This window comes from Vigna unguiculata, chromosome 7 (assembly GCF_037176805.1).
Source record: "Vigna unguiculata cultivar grain cowpea cultivar isolate G323 ecotype 2 chromosome 7, ASM3717680v1, whole genome shotgun sequence".
NCBI lineage: Eukaryota > Viridiplantae > Streptophyta > Magnoliopsida > Fabales > Fabaceae > Vigna > Vigna unguiculata.
This window is the reverse complement of record NC_140798.1, coordinates 42,610,546-42,616,545: the sequence shown is the minus strand read 5'-3', so window position 1 is coordinate 42,616,545 and position 6,000 is coordinate 42,610,546. Positions and strand designations below refer to the sequence as shown.

Genomic DNA, 6,000 nt, shown 5'->3' with positions numbered 1-6,000 from the left:
CCCACCTTGAGCCAAGGTTTCCTTCTCCCTCCAATTATGTTTGTTTGATTTACAAAAGAAAGTTGAACAAAAAGAAAATAGGCACGATGATATGATTTCTTATATCTCAAGGATGCATAACTAAACTGTCCAAGGACAACCTTTGTCTGGAACAACAACACTAGCCCTTAACACAACAAAAATGCACACCATGTCTTTTAGCATTTGATTTTGATCTTTCAAGAATGAAAAATAGGTGCATATGTATGATCTTTAGATTTTGACCTTCTGATGTGGGCATGGCCTCTCTTCACACCGCTCCCCAAAAGCGCGTTGAGGTATCTTTTATGAGTTTCCCTTTTTTTCAGCAAACAAGTAAATAATATAGAAATAGAATACCTGGTTACGTTCTTAAAAAAAGGTACGTAATTATCTACAGCTATATATTCCCTTTCCCACCGAAAATCACCTATAAAACCTGCCTGAGAAGCCTTTGCCCAACCCTTCAAAAACCTCTCTCTATATATATATATCGAATTCAACCTTCACGTGTTCCCTAAACCACCACTCTTCTCTTGACACAAAAAGGAGATACTATGTGTCATCTAACTCCCCACCTCCCCTGCAAAGCCAATTCAAACCAAGAGTATCTAGTTTCAATGAAACTCCAAGAGACAGAGCAACCGGGCATGACGATCACCAGCCCCTTGATCCACAAGGACTCGGCACCAATGCAAACCCATGTTTTCAAAGAAGTCATTTCCATAGCCAAAATTGCTCTCCCCATGATCCTCACCGGTCTCTTACTCTATTGCCGCTCAATGATCTCCATGCTCTTCCTCGGCCACCTCGGAGAGCTTGCCTTAGCCGGCGGCTCACTCGCCGTTGGCTTCGCAAACATCACCGGATACTCAATCCTCTCCGGCCTAGCGGTCGGAATGGAACCCATTTGCGGACAGGCTTACGGTGCCAAAAAGTTCACCCTCCTCGGTCTCTGCCTTCAAAGAACCATTCTCCTCCTCCTCTTCACTTCTCTTCCTATCTCTCTTCTTTGGCTCTACATGAAGCGTATCCTTCTCTTGTGCGGCCAGGACGAGGACATAGCCACACAAGCACAATTCTATCTTCTCTACTCCATCCCCGACCTCATAACACAATCATTTCTTCACCCTTTACGAATTTACCTTCGAACCCAATCCATTACTCTGCCTCTCACCCTTTGCGCCACTCTCTCAATTCTCCTCCACGTCCCCATCAACTACCTCCTCGTTTTCCACCTCAATCTGGGAATCAAAGGCGTGGCTCTCAGCGGGGTGTGGACCAACCTCAACCTAGTTGTTTCCTTGATTCTCTACGTAGTCTTCTCCGGCACGCATAAGAAAACATGGGGAGGTTTTTCTGTGGAGTGCTTCACGCAATGGAAGTCGCTTCTCAATCTGGCCATCCCGAGCTGCATTTCCGTGTGCCTCGAATGGTGGTGGTATGAGATCATGATTTTGTTATGCGGGTTGCTCGTGAATCCCAGAGCAACCGTCGCCTCCATGGGGATTTTGATCCAAACCACTTCCTTGCTCTACATTTTTCCGTCGTCGATAAGCTTCAGCGTGTCTACGAGAGTTGGCAACAAACTGGGCGCGCAAAAGCCCTCAAAGGCGAGACTTTCTGCCATAGTTGGCCTCTCTTGCAGCTTCGTGTTGGGGGTTTTAGCTTTGGTTTTTACCATTGTGGTTAGGAACATATGGGCCAGCATGTTCACCCAAGACAAGGAAATAATAACTTTGACCTCATTGGTGTTACCGATTATAGGACTTTGCGAGCTTGGAAACTGTCCTCAAACAACGGGGTGCGGGGTGCTGAGAGGCACAGCAAGGCCTAAAGTTGGTGCTAACATTAACTTAGGTTGTTTCTATCTTGTAGGAATGCCTGTGGCCGTTTGGCTTGGTTTCTTTGCTGGGTTTGATTTTCAAGGGTTGTGGCTTGGGTTACTTGCGGCTCAGGGGTCTTGTGCGGTGACCATGTTAGTGGTTCTGAGTCGAACGGATTGGGATGCTGAAGCTCAAAGAGCCAACAAACTAACCAGTGTTGTTGTTGTCGATGATGATGACAGCAAGAAGTTTGGTGCAGAGAAGCCACCCAAAGCTGAAATCAAGGAAGATTCTTTATCATCATTAGCGGAATCAGATGAAGATAAACAATCGTGGGTTTAACTTTTAGTAATCTCGGTTTTTTGGACAGAAACAAAAACCAAAATGGAAAAATCAAAGAAGACAGGGAGAGAGAAAGAGATCTATAAGCGATTTGTCTTTAGCTGTATAGGGAAGGAGAGGTTAGTGACAGAGGATGACTTTTTTGTTTTTATATAATTTTAGATCACATGGGACAATAATGTTAAAATTTTTCACGTAATTATCGTCGCTACCTCTTTTATTCGTCAATTCAAATCACTTACAAGCAGCTGTTTCAGTTAATTAACTTGCACGTTATATACAACTAATATTGCTTATTTAACTCGAGGTGTTTCCTAAATGTTTTGTCTTCTTTCCTATGTTTGGGGTAAAAATGGCACTGTACTGACAGCTACAAGTACACTACACATACTTGTTGCTTCACCAACCTATTCTATGCTCTTCTGTTTTCTAATGAGCAAAGTACAACAATAAAGATTTCAACAAAACCCATACTTAAAATATGTCTTTCGCTTCACCCAATAGGAATTTCTTAATGCCCTAAAGCTGATTTGGAATTTTCCACTTGTTTTATCAATTTGATAAGCGCAAGCTCAAGCACAGCTTTCTGTATATGTTTGGTAGCGTCAAGAGCAAACTCAAGTTCATTCCTTCGATGAATTAGTCTTGATTTCCGACTCGGAGATCCAAGGTTAAGAAAGGAGTAATATTAATTATATCCATGTAATCTACGCCACCGTGCAAACGCGTTTCTCTATTTTAATTTATTCTCAACACTAGCAGCCACTTTTAAGGCATGAATCACTCATTATGGTAACCCTGCACGTCACAGGATATGAAATAGGACATTATCTTACCAATGGAAAGTACAACCTTTTTTTTTTTTTTTCACTTTTTTCAGTTTGTCACCCATTCAACTGCTGATTTGTTTCTGCAAAAGACTAAAGGAAAAATGAATCTTTCATCTTTCTACGTTTCACTCCATTTTCATTTATATAAATGACTGTGTATTAGAGCTATGACAATGTGTCGATGTGATTTGTGATTACAATTTTGAAAGAGGAGATAAGAAAAAGTATAAAGTGAGTGTGATAAGTGTGAAAGAATAAGAACTCAGACTAAAAATCTTTGGTCCTACCATCACAATGCCACGAAACTTTAAGCTGATACAGATTAGTGCATTATTACGTGTAAGAAACTGCTGAGAAAACTTTGCACCTCAACACATGGTTGATGACAGAATCACATAGAAAGCACGTCAAAAGAGAAATGATAGACATCGAATTCACATGATACGGTACCTCACGTTCACTACCACAAAAATAATCAAAAACAAAGATTTATTACTCAAATAAAGGTTATAAACCAAAGCACATTCTTTACAAGCTCCTTGAGGGAAATTAATTAACCTTCGAATTTTGAAGACATTAGAAAATTGACACCTCTTCATTAAAAAACCGAAAGTATTTCTATTACAAGAAATAACCACAAATATTAATATAATATATTTGTATAAAACGAAAAAGACAAGAATATATATCCTCCTTGTACATACTATTTGGACATATTGGTTGCTTTTAACCCAACAGAGATGGGAGTGAAATAAATTATGAGGGATATACAGTGAGTGATTTCAGATTTGGGCCATTTGGCATTGCAGCCAGAAATATCTCATCTGCCGAATCTTGTTGGGAAAAATAAGATGGTGGTCATAGCAGAAGTGGGATCACGGACAAGGTAGAGTCTTGGGGCAGAGAGTTTGACCAGTTGATGTAAGAATTTTGTATTTGTTCAAGGCTCGCCATGAAAATGACATTAAATGAAGTACAATATGAAAATGTGTGCTTCAAAGCTCAAGGGGAAAATTTTTGTCGCCAAGTTAACAAGTCCAACTAGTCTCCCAGAGTCATTTGAGAAAGATAAGGTTGTTTTTGTAGAACATGTTTAGAAAACTTCAAATTCAACTCTTCCTCATGGTTAGGTCAGCAACCAGCAGAGTATTCTAAGCACAAAATTGGGTAACCATTGCCGGACGCCGGCTGGTAAAGTGACCTCTCATGACTTACTTTCCTATCTATAATCTATGGTTAATGTGCCTTATGTGTGTGATCATGTGTTATACTATTATTAATGTATAGAATAAGATAGACATGATTTGCTGTTTTTATATTATTAAAATATAGAATAAGATGCATCACAAAACCAGGGATTGTACACAAAATGAGATGTCAAACTTTGTGGATATATATAGCAACAGATTCTGATAGAAGATTAATTAAGCTAAATCTGCTGCAAAACTAAGACAGAAAAACTATGATGAAGAGGCCTTTTCTGTTGTTGGAGATCTAGCCATCTACATAATATGTAGTGTTGGAATATGGGAATCAAATTTAACAATTGCTTTCTTTTATCTGTTACTTTCTCGAAAAGACACTGAAGATTTTGAAGTAGTGGATGATCGATTATGCTAATTCCTTTTCTACGGAGCTCATGCGAAAGGACAAGTATATATGCTTTCGATATACATTGGCATGTTATATGATCCTAATCATTTGGTTCGGTTTGGTTTGTTGTCCCTTTTGTAAAGTTTTTTGTGCACCAAGTATTTACAAAGCATCTCAATTATATAAATAACGAAACTTTAGTAAGGTAAATTGGCTAAAGTTTGGTGTAAGTGGTGGTTCTGGACCATGTGCGATAAAAACAGTTATTAATTTTCTTTCATATTATATTTATGGACTTTGTCCGCCATCAAACGACAACACTAGCCTGTTTTAATCACAAGGTTATCAGTCACATGAGACTGATAAGGTAATGACGTGGAATTTTTCTCATTTTTTAAACTTCCTAAATCTTATCAGAAACAGAAAATTGTTAATGTGTTTTTTTTATTAGCTATAGAAATTATGAGTGAAAGCATTAAGTAAGAAATAAGATTTAACTTTATGATTTAAAACAAAATTTAACTATTAATAACAAACAATATAAATGAAAAGAGTCTACTAGAGTGTAAGAAACCAGTTGCTGCTTGGGAAGATTAAGAAACACGTAGAAATAGTTTATTTGTTGACTTATTTTCGTTCCAATTTAATATACTATAACTACTGGTACAAAAATAATATGCGGTGCCTGTAAATAAAAGAGTCAATTAAATATAGACTTATATAATATATTTATCAGATATAAACGACAAAGAAATTCGGTCCAATGATTGCTTCGAAGTGGTTGAAAAATTACAGATTGACTCTTGGATTATTTGTTTTATGGCGATGAATACAAATAATCTTAGTCATTCAGCATGCTTGTGTTGAAATTAAAAGCCTTCTAACTGAAATTAGGAGTACTGTGACATTCTAGATTTCATTTTTGACCCTGACAACAAACCCAACAATGGAAGGTCAAATACTACTTCCATTCATAATAAAAAAATGGATGAACCAAACCCTAATAAAGAAAAAAAAAATTCTTTTCAGAGAGAGTTATTTGAGATTTTGATATCAAGGATAAAACTTTTAATGAAAGATCGTTACACAATATTAATAAATACGAATCTAACTCATGCATAAATAAAGAATTTTATAAACTTATATTTATATTTCGAACATATTAATTATAATATTAAAAAAAATCATACCTAAAAGTTTTAAATATTTTTTATGGATACAACTTTTGTAACTCTTTGAAGAAATGCAACAATTAATTACTTTCAAAAGAAATTTAGTACTTTAATGTTTTTGACCATTGCGGAGATGATCTAATTATGCACTCCTATATTCAAGTAAGGGGAAAAACATACTGGAGTCGTTGAAGTGACAAAGGAATTTTTATTCAGTTC

General features: G+C 37.1%; 1 pseudogene; it reads left to right on the top strand.

The window, feature by feature from the left end:
• The first annotated feature begins 288 nt into the window (after positions 1-288).
• On the top strand, positions 289-2,487 carry LOC114190111 (protein DETOXIFICATION 49 pseudogene; annotated as a pseudogene).
• Positions 2,488-6,000: the final 3,513 nt, after the last annotated feature.